This window comes from Hesperophylax consimilis, chromosome 14 (assembly GCF_061612785.1).
Source record: "Hesperophylax consimilis isolate HC1 chromosome 14, BYU_Hcon_1.0, whole genome shotgun sequence".
NCBI lineage: Eukaryota > Metazoa > Arthropoda > Insecta > Trichoptera > Limnephilidae > Hesperophylax > Hesperophylax consimilis.
In genome coordinates, this window is record NC_142849.1 from 35808598 (window position 1) to 35824294 (window position 15697).

Genomic DNA, 15697 nt, shown 5'->3' on the forward strand with positions numbered 1-15697 from the left:
GATTCCCAATTGACATTGTTACCTTTTTATATGTCTGTGTCTTATTCAGCTTCACGTTTTTTTAGATTTATTCGTATTATCCTTTTCTCCAATAATACAGGATTTTCCAATAAGAGGTGTTATTTTGATATTCAATCGTAAAAGATCAATGGTATCGTTGCTTCTGTGGCACGTAGCACCGTCTTGTTGAAAGTAAACGTTGTCCAAATCAATATCATCTAATTCCGGACATAAAAATCATTAATCATTTCTCGATAGCGCAATCCATTCACCGTAACTGTTGCTCCAGCCTCATTTTCGAAAAAGTAAGGTCCAATGACCTTAAACCGGGCCATAAACTACACCAAACAGTCACACGTTGAAGATAAAGAGGTTTTAACAATAAATTTTGGGTTTTCCAAGCCCCAGGTGCGACAATTTTGCTTGTTGACGAAGCCACCGAGGTGGAAATGGGCCTCATCACTCAAGATGATTTGCATTTGATTCACTCAAGTGAATTTTAATAATTTCAATGCGTTTTTGAAGCTTGTATTGTTCCATTTTTATTAATGGCGTAGTTTTTAATTGTCAAATGTCAAAAAATAATAGCTTTAAAAGTAAAATCTACCGAATTAGCAGACTATTCAAAATAACACCTCTTATTGGAAAACTCTGTATATTACATTGATGGGTATAATCCTTAAAAGTTATTAAAAAAGAAAAGTTATTCCAATAAAAATTGTTAGAAGAGTTAACTTCTTAAGAATTCAATGGAAACATGGTTATTTGAAATAATTCCATCATTTTCCTCTTTACGCTTTTGCGTAATTTATAATATTTCAATTCTAATAATAATATATTTACTAGTGCATGCATATGCACGTTATCGGGTGCAGTGCGCTGGTGCAACTAAAGAAAGCAGTGAACGAGAATGGCTTCCACTGAAGCCTATAAAACAAACTTTCAACACTTTGAATGCTTTTGAGGCAATCTTGAAATTAAAGTTCTGGCTTATAAGAAAGTTTCTTATAAATTGTGAAATACACATTTAAATAAAAAACATCAAATTAAACAAACGAAAATGAAAAGTAATCCTCGCGGTTTCGCTAATCAGAGTAGTACTAAAAGTGGTTACATATAATAAGTTTTATTTTTAATGTATTGATTTTCATAATTTAATAATAATTATTCTTGTGCTTTCAATATTTAATATGTAAATTTATTAACTCTCATTTTTACAATAACAAACCAAAAACCTCCCGAGTTGAAACTAATCACAGCTATCTAGGGCCTGTAATATAGTCGTTTGGTTAGGGTAATGTCCCCCAGTATTTGAAACGGTTTAATGACGCAGGGCACGTGTTCCATGTGCGTCGGGCCGTACACCCTTTAATATGTTAATTCAGTTGCTTAATTACATACCAAACCACGCATTGCATTCCCATCCGATATCTCAGGTAATTGCAAGCAATCACTACCGTTGATTAATTCGACAAACCCACGTCTGATATCTGGCATCTAGCGTCTAGTTGTCCTATGAATATTTAGTGTGGGGAGGACAGGTAGATCTTGTGATAGTGTCGGTAACTATGCATCTCAAAGGTACTCAATTTGAGGGGGAATGATAAAGTAAAGTTTCCTATTACCGGGTAGTTGCCTAATGCCGGGTACCCCAATATTTCTGAACTGGCAATGAGTGAATATTTCTATCGAACGGTGAAACACGGATTTTAGTATCGGCTATCACCATATTTACTATTTTAACTGAGGAAAATAAACTCCCTCGAAGACTATATTACCTCTGGGGATGCTGTGTACATGGTTTTTTTGAGGAGAGGAAGGAGTGAATGTGGGTCTCGAAGAAACCCATGTTGTAGAAGGGAGGAAACACAGAAGCCGGCAAATCGTTCCACAGTCGTGCTGTTGAACTCAAGAACGAGTTGTAGAAGTAACCCGTTGTCATGTGGCAAATGTCAACCTCTAAAGAATGCAATCGGATTGTTAAGATAAGGGAATCTATCCACCCGTTTCAGTACAGGGTTAAAGGTTTTTTTTCAGGTATTTTGGGGCTCCAGACCAGAGGTGGCTTACAAATTCAACAGTAGGCGCACTTGCTATTTGTGCAGCATCATCAATTGTGTACTATCTGCAGTATCTGCAGGCCTTGTGAAGTTAGTCCAGCTCCTGAAAGGCTGTCTTTTGTGACAAGAAGATTTACAGCCGTCAACGGCACGTTTAATTTAAATACATAACATTTTTAGTGTACATTTTATTTCATGGGTACGGTACATTGAACAGAATTAACTGAGCGAATCTGTACTACATTATTCTAATGTTGTAACTGACTTGTTAGCTTCAAAAGAATAACAGAGACATGCAAATTCCGGGTAAGGACTAATGGTTGGCGATGTTTGGTGCTTTAGCAAAACAACAAACACAAAGTTAAAGGAATTTTCTTCAGCAAAGTCTAAAATAAGAGACTTTATTTATAATAGTTGGCAGAGCGAAGTATCTCTATATTTTGCTTTAGCATATTGTTGTACTGTGTTTAAAGATAAACCCTTTACCCACGATTTCTTGGAAGGAATTAAGAAGGTAGATTTGCAAGGAAATAGAAGTTTCTTTAAACTTTTACAGAAAACTGTTATTTTATTATATTTACTTCATGCACCATCCAAAAAACAGAATATTTATAAAATCGACTATAAAAAGAAAGAAGTTTAAGAATAATGAATGATTCGTAATTGCAATGTAGAATAAGTTGAGGAAGTCATGGCACCATCAAGTGATTCAAACCATTGAGACGATATATGAATTCGTCCAAAAAGATCCAGAACAACTATCATCACTGTATACAACTAAATTATTGCTTCACATTTAAACTACTTCTCAAAGATTCTTTTAATGACAGAAAACAAAATAAGTTAAAAATTCTCCAAAATAGAACAATGAAAATAATACTTCTATAGCTACTTCTAGAGCAACGAGAATAATACTAACTAACTACAACCCTTTATAGTCATCTCCAAGTATTTCTGTTGTCAGTGCAGTACGGTAAAAGTCAAGCAAATCATCGATTTCGGAAGCGGTTAGGTGCAATGTGAGATTTTCTGTGCAGAACTGAATTTTATCGGGATCAACATTTTTCCAGTTATCTCAAAACTTTTTGAGGAGCGGAATGTCAGGGCTTGTAGTCACTTGACTGATTTTTACTTCAAACACAGCTTTTAATACCAACTCATACACATGATGGCGACGAGCAAAAATAAACATTTCTCTATTAAGTTTTTGTTCAAGAAGCACACAAGCACCATTGAAGTGACCTGTATTTGAAGCTGTAGTATCACAAAACAGAATTTGCACTTTATTTTCCAGATTCCAGTCTACAATCGCATTCCATACAGCCTGCGATTGTTCGCTTCACGAAAAACTTTCCAATCGTCGCACAGCAATAAGTTGTTCGTTATCCCCATATGATATAACAATTGGAAGACGTTCTTCTTTTGATTTTCAAGGTTCTTAAGCAGGCAAAAGTTTTTCGTCCCAGTGAATAGTCACAACATCTGGTAGCTCGTTTAGAAAATTAACTTTTATAGCCTCCGCGCGCGCCTTTGATTTTGCCGTTGGAATTCTTTGAATTGAAGACTTACTTATTGGAAACTGATCAATATTATATCCAAGCACCTCAATAGTAGCTTCAAGGATTAAAACAGAATCTTTCATACTTAACTGGCGCTGCGATTTACTTTGAAGTAATTAAGTCTTTTCGCATCGACGTTTTACTGGTTTTAGGTTTAGTTTTCTGTAGCGGTTTGGGAATATTTTCTAAATTTGTGTCTTCGTTGGAGTCAAAAGATGAGTCGTTTGGTAACATGAGTTGGCGAAGATAAAAAATAAGTACGCCGCTTTTCTTCCTCGATTGTTCTAAAGCGCGCTCTCTCCTCTTTATCTGTCAGTTTTTTGTCAACCCCCCCTAAGTAGCCAGGACGACCAGATTCTCTTCGCCGCTGCAAGAAGATTCTATCTTCATTTATTTTTATTAATTCAAGAGCATCGGCGTGTGGAATGTCAAATAAATTATCTAAGTTTTTAACAAACTCTTGACGACGTTGTTCAAAAATGTCTGGCGTTTTCTGCACATTTTTGTGCAAGTCCCTCCAAACTTGATATAAGTTTACAAGTTTTTTCACACAATTAGGTAAAGATTTGGTTGGTAGGCGCACCTTTTCCCGATAGATAACACACTCACGAATAGTGAGATTAGCACTTTGATTGACAGTTAAATTCACTTCCCGGATATTGTAGAGCAAAATTTCAAGAACTTGTCCATTAGATGGCAGTTTAAAATCCGATATTTGTTATTTTACGACTCCCATTAAAAATATACTCTTTTTAGAAGTGCGTAAATCTAACGAAATCTTGCCTGAATGAGTGATATTCGTTTACTAACAAAAAAGCAAGTTACTACATTTGCTCGCGGGCGTCTTAATGTACAAGTACTAAGATTCAGGCTAATCTATAAAAAAAATCAATGCACAAGAATGGGGGAATAAGATTGAATCTATTCTAGACTCTCATTAAATAATATCTGTTTTGTTAGACTTTTATAAAATAACTAGCTCCTTTGCTATAATTCCACTTCAGATTTATTTTGCTGTCATTGGAGTGTTAATAAAGTTGTTTACTTGTCAGGTAATTATAGTGTTTTTGTCATTTAAGATTGACTGCTCAGTTAAAGTTAAATTAATTTATAATGAAGTCAAAAGGGGAAATTATGTTTAATTAAGGATTTATAAATAGATCTCGTAAAGATGAATGAAGTTATGAAGTAATTTGAAAACTTTAATGTTTTAAGATGACAAGAGACCCGCACGTTTGTGAGATTGACACTTTTAACGTTAGGGACAAGAAAAAAACGAGTCTAATAAATAATACAAAATAAAATTGTAATTATGATTTACCTTTACTCAATCAATTTAAATTTACGTTGTCAGAAGCCGTTTTGGTGATATATATTTTTATGGCAATCATAAGAACAAACCAAAAATCACTAAAAATCTTCAAATTTACTAGAAAATGCCTCCCTTGTAATTTTTTTTGCAAAGTAAAGGGAAGCAATGTGTATCATCTTGTTATTTTGGATCCATCTACTCGGGACAGTCTTCACCCTGCAGCCTGGAACAACAATGCGGAACTGCACTCGTACCAGTAATGCAAGTGATGAAGTGTGGTGTCTTCCTCACAATATGTTAACAATGTATTTTTAGTTGGATTCAAAGTACTCACCTTATGCTGAAAAAGCTTGATGAGTTGAAATATTTTGTAAATAAAATCAATCTTAACATGACAGGAAGGACCTTTTATATGATTTTGTATTTATTCAACATTTATTTTATTTTTTTATTAATACCCAAATTAGGCAAATGCCCGTATTATGGTGGAACATAAATAAGAAAATATAAAATTAAAACATAAGAAAATAAATAAAACAAAAACAAAAATACTAAATATATACGATAATATGGATAAAGTCGGAATGAATTCACTTAATGGTTTTTCTTCAGTCAGACAATAATTTCTTTCAGGAAGCTTTCCGAAGAGGGCCTGTTTTAACCTCACTGCATTGCTGCTTGAACCCATTATACACCTTAGGAGCAAGGAATCCATAGTAACGTTGTCTAAACGATGTGTTCATTTTTGGTACTATCATCTTTTGTTCTGATTTTAGTCTTGTTGTGTAACTGTGATCTAGAAGACTATGAAGCTTGGGATTGTTCGTATAGTACATTATGAGTGCATGTATAATTAATCTGTCTTACGTCTAATAATTTTGCTTCCTTAAATAAGTGTGTCAATGGATATTTGTAAGGTATTTTATCCATCACTCTTATTACAGCTTTTTGTGCCTTGGCTAACACAAAGCATAGTACACAATTTTAATGGTTTTCTTATCAACAATGTTGCGTATATCTTTCAAGAAGAAAATTAGTTTTCGCATTCGTTTGGTCGTATTTTCAATATGCTCTTCAGGTCAAAAAGTTATCTATTAAAATATCCAGATATTTGACTAATTCCACCTTTTCAAGGTCTTGACATGCGCATGGGTGAGGTATTTGTGTTCCTGGGGAACACGTGTCATTTAAATGTACTTTTATATTTATGTAACTGTTAGGTTAGTCTATTTGGTTCATAGAAAAAAACTTTCAATTTATTTTTTTGGCATTCAATGTTAAGAGGTTGCATTCTAGCCATTTTGATACTTTTACTAGACCTGTTTCAGATTTTGATTTTATCTCCTCCCATGTCTCTCCTTTCAAAAGTAAAAATGAATCATCTGATGATATAATTTTCCCATTTTCTATGTCTATTTTAAGCCATCTTCTAGCTTGACACTGTGGGTTGTGTATTTCACACCCAAACAACAACGTTGTAAATAAGTCAATTATTATTATGTAAATAAACTTTGAAAGATTTATTTTCGCCTCTTGTAAAATGTTGAATATGTGCGTTATTCTTTTTGCTTTTTCGCAACCAATATTTAAATATTTTACATGCTTAAGTATGAAGGAGGATATCACGAAAAAAGCTTTGTAATATTTTAAAACATTTGGTAGTGTGTTTGAGGCACGCTATGACGCGAGAGATACATCATCTGTATAAGGGCAAGTAACTTGTTCCAGCAAATTTTGTTGATAACTTTAATAATAATATATGTTTATCTTTCAATTTTTATAACAAATTGAGATAATGATATCCTCGCTGGGATCACCCGTGCTGAAGAAATCATTTATATTTATATATGAAGTAATTATAAATCTATTAGTTGGTGTGTTTTAGTGCAGTTGAGTGGTTTCGGTTTCAGTCTGTGTTTGGGTGTCAGTATATTTTGTATTTCTGATCTGCCGATGATGTTGAAATATTTTTGTTTTGAATGAGAGTGGGATTTAGTTGTTATGTTAAGTACCATAGTAAAGGCAGCTTTTTTGCCCAAATGTCGAATTTGTAGTTGCTTGTTGGATTTGTACCAATTTGGGTGGCGGGTTTGGGTACCCCCCCGGAACCGTTTGTTGGATGACCTGATATGAGGCTGATTTGGGGAGACCCTTTCACCTCTCCTTACTAATATCTTGACTCATCGATATCGGGAGGGATTTATTCAAACATCCGTCACTCCTGGACCCACTGATTCCTAGATTCATAACCACCCTTCATACATTTTTTCTTCCCAGTACATCCTCTCCTTTCCTTTCTTAAAAATACCCTCCACACAGTATACCCAAAGATGACAAAGGCCCTGAGGGAAATTATTTACCTCAAGGCCTCCGGTGTGGGGTTAATTTTAAAAAAATGTTTTCGAATCTGTGATCTAATGTTTCTAATATATGTTATTTCTTGTATTTTGTAATTATGTAAATCATGGAGTATTATTTTAGAATACAGTTGTTTAATTGAAATGATTTTGAGTTTGTTGAAGATTTCGTCAGTGTTAGGGGCTAGAGACTTTCAGAATAATTTTCACTGTGACATTTTAGGTTTTAATTTGTTTTTTAGGATATTGTCATTTGAACTGCCCCATCAGATAACATCGTATTCTAGTGGTGATTTGCAATGAGCCACGTAAATCTTGTTTTGAAAAAATACCAATAATAATAAAAAGGTTTTTAATTTTACTATTTATATAGTTAATAATGCCCACATCATTTTAAATTATGATCAGACATTACACCTAGATAAGTTACATGGTCAATGTTGTCCAATGAGGAACAATTTTGACGTTGTCCAAACATATTTTATAACACATTTTAGACCGGTCGGTAGCTGAGTTGACATCGCGTTTAGATCCCACCCAGGCGTAGCGTGTTCAATTCCTCGGCTGGCTAAGTCCTCCATCCCAACACAAGCAACATTTTCCGCTTACTGTGGTGGTAGTAAGAGATTTTCAAATATTGTCTGGTTATTCGCAACCCGGGAATGTTTGTCTTTCATTTAAAATATATAATATATATATATATATATATATATATATATATATATATGTGTTATATGTCACTGCGTTATGGGATTTAAGATCAAAAGATTTCGCCTATTCGAGAAGAAAACAAGTTATATTTTTTTTGATTATGGATGTAAAATTAAAAAAAGAGTTTACAGCCAATTTCGAGCATTATTGTGGTACCACAAGAGAATATAATTGCGGTAAACCAAATTGTTGAACCAACTCTGCGGTGGGAGCAATTAGTTCGCCATAAAGACTTATTCAGAAACACTCATTTTGAGTGACTTAATAAAATATATCCATGCTTCGAAACCGGCACATAAAATATGTCTTTAAGAAAACATACGACTTAACATTGAAGACAGACTACAACATGACCAAAATAGGACCATTACAGTTTTTTAAAGACACAAAGTTGAGAAAACGATAAAATTTAGAAAGTCGGTAGGAAAACCTCAATATTCGGCATTTATAATCTAGTAATGATATTTCCAATATGAATTACTTAAATTAAATCCCTTCATTGATATTAAATTCACAAAATAAAAATATATTTAACTGCAATAATTTTGAAAAATAGGTTCACAGATGTAGCTTTACTCGTATATTATATACTCGCTTTATTCATCAAAATAGTATACAGCTTTTGCCGAAATTGTTCAACACGGACAAAGTCATAAAAAGCCTTAAAATTGTAGCCGTCGCTTGGGGTATGAACCAGCCGACATTCCTGTCAGGCGGACAATTTAGAATTTCCTTTGCAACCCTTCTGGAAAATTTAAAGTAGCTTATTGAAGTGGACACGTTCCTAACCTCTTTGTGCTGGACACTTGGGCTTCGGACTGGGAGAGCCGGGACCCGAACCTGAACCCGGACCCGAACCCTGTGACAGCTGTAATGGACGTGACAACACTCTAGCCTTAGCCGTGACCGCTAGGTGGCAGATGGTTAGTTTCAAGCAAACAATTTGTGGGATCGTTGTAAAAATGTTTAAAAACACCGAAACCAGTTTTAGATAGTTCTTCAAATATAATCTAACGTACAAAACAATAAAACCTGTTTCACAAAAAATCTCAATTGAAATGTATTTCACTTTGGGCAACCGGTTTGTGAAATGTATTATTAGAATAGTTTGATAAGCCAATATGGTAATGTTAAATATAAAGCAACATCTTTTTTATGAAGCGGGAAAAACTATTGACGGTTGAAAATTGCATTTTGTTTTGCTACTGGTTTTTAGGTTAACTCGATTTTTCTTAGTTCAAAATGTAATTTCCGACGTAATCTTTATATCTTTGAAATATCTAATTGACTGCAAAAAACATGACCAGTATTAACTCGAATATATTCATTTGAATATGATATAATGTATCGCACAACTATTAATTTATAATCTAATGTTTATAAGACAAGGTTTTATGCATAGCATAAAAGATAACGAATAATTATGGGATGGTCCGATGCTCTGTAGGGAACCCGCTTGCACAGCGCGGTGTAAACTGTGCACCCTTCAATTATAAGCAATAATTAGTCTCCTGAAATACCAATACAAATTAAAAATAATAAACCGACATAGCTCAGTGGTTACAGAGCACCTGACCGGACATCAGAAGGCACGGGTTCAATTCCCGTTGGCAGCATTTATTTTTACTCGGGAGATATTTTCAATTTGTATTGGTATTTCAGGAGACTAATTATCGCTTATAATTATTTATTATTACGTTAAAATTCATTCGAATGGAAATGTATTAATGACTAAAATTTTATGGTGACGCTAAGTTATCGCCAGGGGAGCAGGACGAAATATTTTGAAGCTTGGTATTGAAAAGGTTGACAGTATTTTTATATAGTAACTACGAACTTGTACAAATTTACACTACCCACAAAAAACAATTTTAACCCGGAAATCCAATAGTCCCTATTTCATCGAAGTGCCGTCATTTAACAAGCCTCCTCCGCCGGAACGGTTGAATAGTTGGCAAACATATTTAAAGGTGAATGGATTTCGGAATGTCCGACAGGTGGGGATGCTCCCTAAGGGACTGTGATAAATTTGAGGCACCAACCCTTAAATGAAAAGTTCCAAGTGTTCAAACATTATTTAGAATGATATATTAGATTTGATGATAAAGGGTTTTTCCTGATGAGAGGAGTCGGTTGAAAAATATAATATAATATGTACTTATCTACCCACGATGTCCTGTGTCTTGTTATATTATACACATTTAATATAATTAGTATAAAATAGTGAAGATTTATGGAAGCAAAGGCATGGAACTTCGTTTCATTTGGTGGATTTTTAAATCTACTTAACTAGTACGTGAAGCAAGACACCGCCCTCCCTGATTATAGCCAACCTTTGATAGCCTGACGGCCCTTGAGCTGATTTTTTCACGAAAACGGCGCTATATAAATAATCCAATCATCATATTATTATAACCATAGTCGAGGGGTATGGCTCTCGTCTACCAATCCGACAGTCGCAGGATCAAATCCCTTTTTTGAGTACTCCCTTGGTTGAGTACACTAATTTTGAGAAGTCATTTCACAAGAAAGTTAGAAGCCTAAAATCTTCCGTTTTTTGGAAGTACTCAAAAAAGGGATTTGATCCTGCGACTGTCGGATTGGTAGACGAGAGCCTTACCAATCCGACAGTCGCAGGATCAAATCCTTTTTTTGAGTACTCCCTTGGTTGAGTACACTAATTTTGGGATGTCATTTCACAAGAAAGTTAGAAGCCTAAAATCTTCCGTTTTTTGGAGGCGAATAAAGTTTTAAAAAGTATTCTGAGGGACAATATTTTCTTTTTTTTAACTATGAAAGAAAACATTAAATTTTTGCATAAAACATCAGCAAGGTGGTTCCTACGATTCTCTATGTACTAGTGCAACGGTTGCAACCGATTCCTGAAGCGTCTCTACATGTTTCAACATGTCCACCGGAATTCTGGCTATTTCCTGCCGAACAAGATGTTTTTTTTATGGGGATATCTTAAGGTAAAGGTTTACAGTCCTGCTTCAACTCAAAAACCTTGTTTGAAGTTCAAAATAAAAATCTTGGAGGCATTTGCAATCTATTATTCTTTTCCGTGTTCCTACACATAGTGTGAATATTGTGCACATTTTTTTCGATAATTCAATAATCACAATTGAGCTATGCCGCTTTCTGAATTTCTACCGATTAATAAGAAATTTCTGTTTAACACTTCAATTTTAAGGTCCTAAAAAAAATATGTATTTGTTTTATTTTTGAAGATAATATCTATACATTCGTAGGTAATAAGTATTAAAATCGCTTGACAAACGTAGTCTATAAACGTTAGATTTCATTCACAAAACCGGTTTTTATTTATTTTGTTAATAATTTTATAAGAAAGCAAAAAAGTTATTCGAGTGAAACTGACACAGATAATCTTAGCTATAATACTGTATTTTTTAAAAGTTGTTTCCTTTACGCGTTCATACATTTCAATTGAAAAAATATTTTTTTTAGTAGTTATATTTATATTTTTTATTGAGTAATTTATTTTTTATTTATATTCTACTTAAGCAAAACAATAGGAAAACCTTCAATTTATTTAAAGCATTTTTTTGGTATTCCTAATGTAAGCAAATTCATTATAAAGATTAATCGAAATAGTGATTTAGCATTAAGCTTCGCCTTAAACGGTAATTAAATGAAATTCCCTCGATAGAAATTATAGCAAAGTAAGCACCGAAAATTATTAAAAACACGTTTTTTTCTTCTATTTAATAGATCAGAGGTATGAAATAATTCAGAATGTATCTTGTTTTTATTAAATCTTTTCACCATTTTCGCTTTATTATTATCATTTTTTTTAATTACCACGCTCCCTCTAACATACGTACTTACACATCTCCCTTTAAAACCACATTTTCCTTAAGGCCATGCACTACGTCGTGTAATATTTTAAATTGAGCCGCTATCAATAACAACCCTTACGTAGATGGCGATAAAGTTTGAATTCCCGTTTAACACCATCCGCCTGTTTTGATTTATGCAAGAAAAAAACATTGCCAAAAAGTGCCTTTTATTTTATTTTGTTGATGTTCAGGCATACATATTAATTTTTTTTCGATCATTTAATAAATAACTTAATTTGCCACATTATACAATAAAATTATAACCGAAAATGGGCTTGTAAGTAGGAGATTTTGAACTTTAAAGCAGTTTTTCTTTACATTATTTTTTTCTGGGCTTATAAAAAGACTTATTTAAAAAATACTCAATTATTTCAAAGGCCAAGATGTATTCTACTCGCAGTATTTAATTAAAGCATCTGAAAAATTTCCAGGCGCCCAAATTTTCAAACCAAAAACAAATGATTTTGCATTACTACGTATGCCATCGCCTTAAGAATTAAAAATAAGAATGTAATTTATTAAATTATTGTGCAAAAACTTTACGAACCTTGAAAATTAAAAGCTGATTTACAGCGAAACCGTTTAGTTAATTCAAAACCCGTTTTGTTAAAATAATTGAAAGGTCGCCCGGTGCTTGACGAAAATGTTCTACAATAATTACAAGTAAATTTCTCGGAATGCTTGTAAAAGGCAAGTCAATATAATTATGGGTCAAAGCTGTAAAATAACGAACGTATTTTACCTTTCAAAAAAAATGTTCGCTTTACTAATTGGCCTTTCAACGTCCGCCGTATCAACCCCTGGCCATCCTGATGTCAGCGTGTGTTTTCGTAATTGTCGTGTATTGTACCGTTTTTAAATGGCACGATTACGTAACTAACTAACCACCGTAAGTAAGTAACCTTCCGGGTAAGTATGGTACTTTATATTATTATCTCCATATATAGTTAGTAATAACATAGATCATTGTAGAAATGCATTATATATTTGTACAACGCCCTTGAGGTGATTTCGGACAAAAACAGCGCAATACAAATCATCCAAATATTATTATTATTTATTATTCTTATTGTGCCGTTTATCCGAAGGGGTAGGCAGAGAGGCTGAACCACCACGAAACTCTAGAACACACAAACTCCTTGATTATTCACACTATAATCTATCTATATAATTTAAAAAAAAACAGGTAAAACACGCTTTTTTTGAAAAAAAACGCCATCTTTTGGACGTAAAAGCAACACGCGCTATTGTTTTTCTCTCTGCACAGACATACTGGCCAACGCGTAGAACTGAATAAAATCATTGTCTGACTGAAGAAAGATATATTTGAACTAGTGGTCGAGGGGTAATGCTCTCGACTAGTAAGTCGGAGGTCGCGGGTTCAAATTCCGGCGTGCGCAATTTTATTTGATTAATTGTGTTATTTCAAAATTTATTCAGTTAAAAAATATATAGAGTATACTTGCGGCACGTTCCAGAGTGGAAGATACACTCAGTATCGCCCTAGTGTAAGACAACCATTAATAATTGAAACGTTACTTGAACTGGATTTAGCCATCTTTGGTGACCAGATTTGAACGTCTAGGTACTCTTCCACTTTCCTCTTTCTCATCTCCTTCCCTTCCCCACTACTTTCAGCCTCACAACATTCACCGAATGTGGGTGCCATAGTCTCACTGGCTCTAGGCGGTTTGGAGCAGTTGGGACTCTCGTGAGGCATACATATAAATATTTTTTTAAATCGCCTTGGAAAACGTAGAAAAGAAAATGACCCTTCATACCACCTGTATCCCTATTATCGATCAACTTTCCTGACTTTGAGACAACCTTGATAGTTGAGAACACGAAGTATATTTCAAAGATATTTCCAAGAAGACTAGACTTGAACAAATAGATTTCTTGGAGTCTGCTGTTATCCAACACAACTTCATCGGATTTACCTACCACACCGAATCACCCAAATCTGTCAACAACCAAAAAATAGAAAACTGCCCAAATCATGAAACGGAGATGTCAAATAATCATTATTATTATTAATAACGCATGTTTCCTAGTTTGAAGTATTGATAAATTAATAATTTTTTTTTGTTTGATTTTCCATGTGTTTTTTCGTTCGATAATTTTTTTATACTTTTAAACATATTTTAAACATTTAACCAATCGAAGCTTTCAGATTATTCTGGAGTTATAGCAATTAGAAGTGAGCGCGGGAGAGTCAGCCCAAAACTCAGGTGGCGATCGATTCCCCCAACTTTCTTCTTCATCATATCCTTCCCCTTCCCACTGCCTTATAACTTATCCCTATAGGGAATGCCATAGGCTCACTGGCTTTAGACGGTTGGGAGCAGTTGGGACTTTTGTGCGGTATTTACATAAAAAAATGTTCAATTTATACTTTAGATTTGGAAGCACAAGGAATAACTGCTAAAAATTAATTTCAATTGTTGAGTTCAAAGTAGAAGTACAAAAAGGATTAAAAAATACTTAAAGATATACAAAAAGTTATTTTGCAGAGTTCTTATATTGAACCCTGACCTTTAAGAGCAGACGGGAAGGTTCAGGAGAAGTTTAAGTTCCCAGAACTTGGTCACTGTGTTCTTTGGTGTAGCAACAAATAATGCCAAAACTTATTTGCACTTCTGCTTTGGAGAAGTTTCTAAAATACTAACCTCTAAGTACAATCCTCTGTAAATGCCAGACCTCAAAAGGGAATAAACTACATTAATTGAATACCCCTGCTAAGTTAATTATTTCCTCATGTCTAGGCAACAGGTGTAAAAAGGTTGGACAGACGTGGTTTAGTACTAATTTACAAAGAACTTTAAGAATAACTTTTTAAGCACGTGGCTTATTTTTTCAAAAGCACTACGGCAACGTAGAAAAAATAAAAGTAAAGCATGTTTATTAGTAGGTAAAGATAAATAAATTGATTATTTTTGCGGCCTAAGATTTTCCGTAAGGGAAAATGCGAAACTTTTATTAAACGAAAGAGAAATATTTTATCGTAACATTATTATTATTCGATATTGGTTTATCAAAATAAATGCATTTAAAAAAATTACAAGCTCATAACAATCAGATGTTGTTCGTGTCGGCGGCACGGTACTTGAAAAAGCATCAGGTGATGATTTTTTTTTTTTTTTATAAAAATATCCTTTCGAGTTCCTGAAGTTAGAACAACTATCAAAATGGATTATTTTTCTTCTTTACTTTGGCAGATGCGAGCTACTCGCGTGGCTTCTGACTTGGACCTAGTGGCTAAACTGCCTTCTAAGTTGTTAGTTGTTAAATATTCAGACTGTTGGACGACCGTTCTTCGTCTGTTGCGTCTAATGTTGATATTGCCTGGTCATCAAAAAGGACAGGGTTCTAAGAAACGAACTACGTCGATATTTATATACTATCCGCGAACCAGATCCTCTTAATCTTCAGAGGTTTAACCTAGACAACAAGGCTGTATAGGTGACTGTTGAATATAAATCAGTAAGAAGGTCAGAGTCTCTGAAAAATATAGACTATTGAATCGCATATGACTCAATAGTGATGTTGTTTTGGAGCCTCCTACAACTAGTACCAAGGCTTTGCCCATTGCAGTTCTCACTCGTGTTGGGTTTAAAACGGTCAACAGTTGGCTTGGTTTGGAGCCATCAAAACTTTTAAGATTGGCGATTGAAACATTCAAACCAAAGTGATCTTTTATTAGATTTCAATTATTGTTTTTCCGTTCTAATAAATAAAATGTCTATTAATGACATTCTTTCGTTCAATATATATTAGGATATTATTATTTATTTTTATTGAGTTTCAAATAAAATCCTACTTATATGCTTGGTTTCGT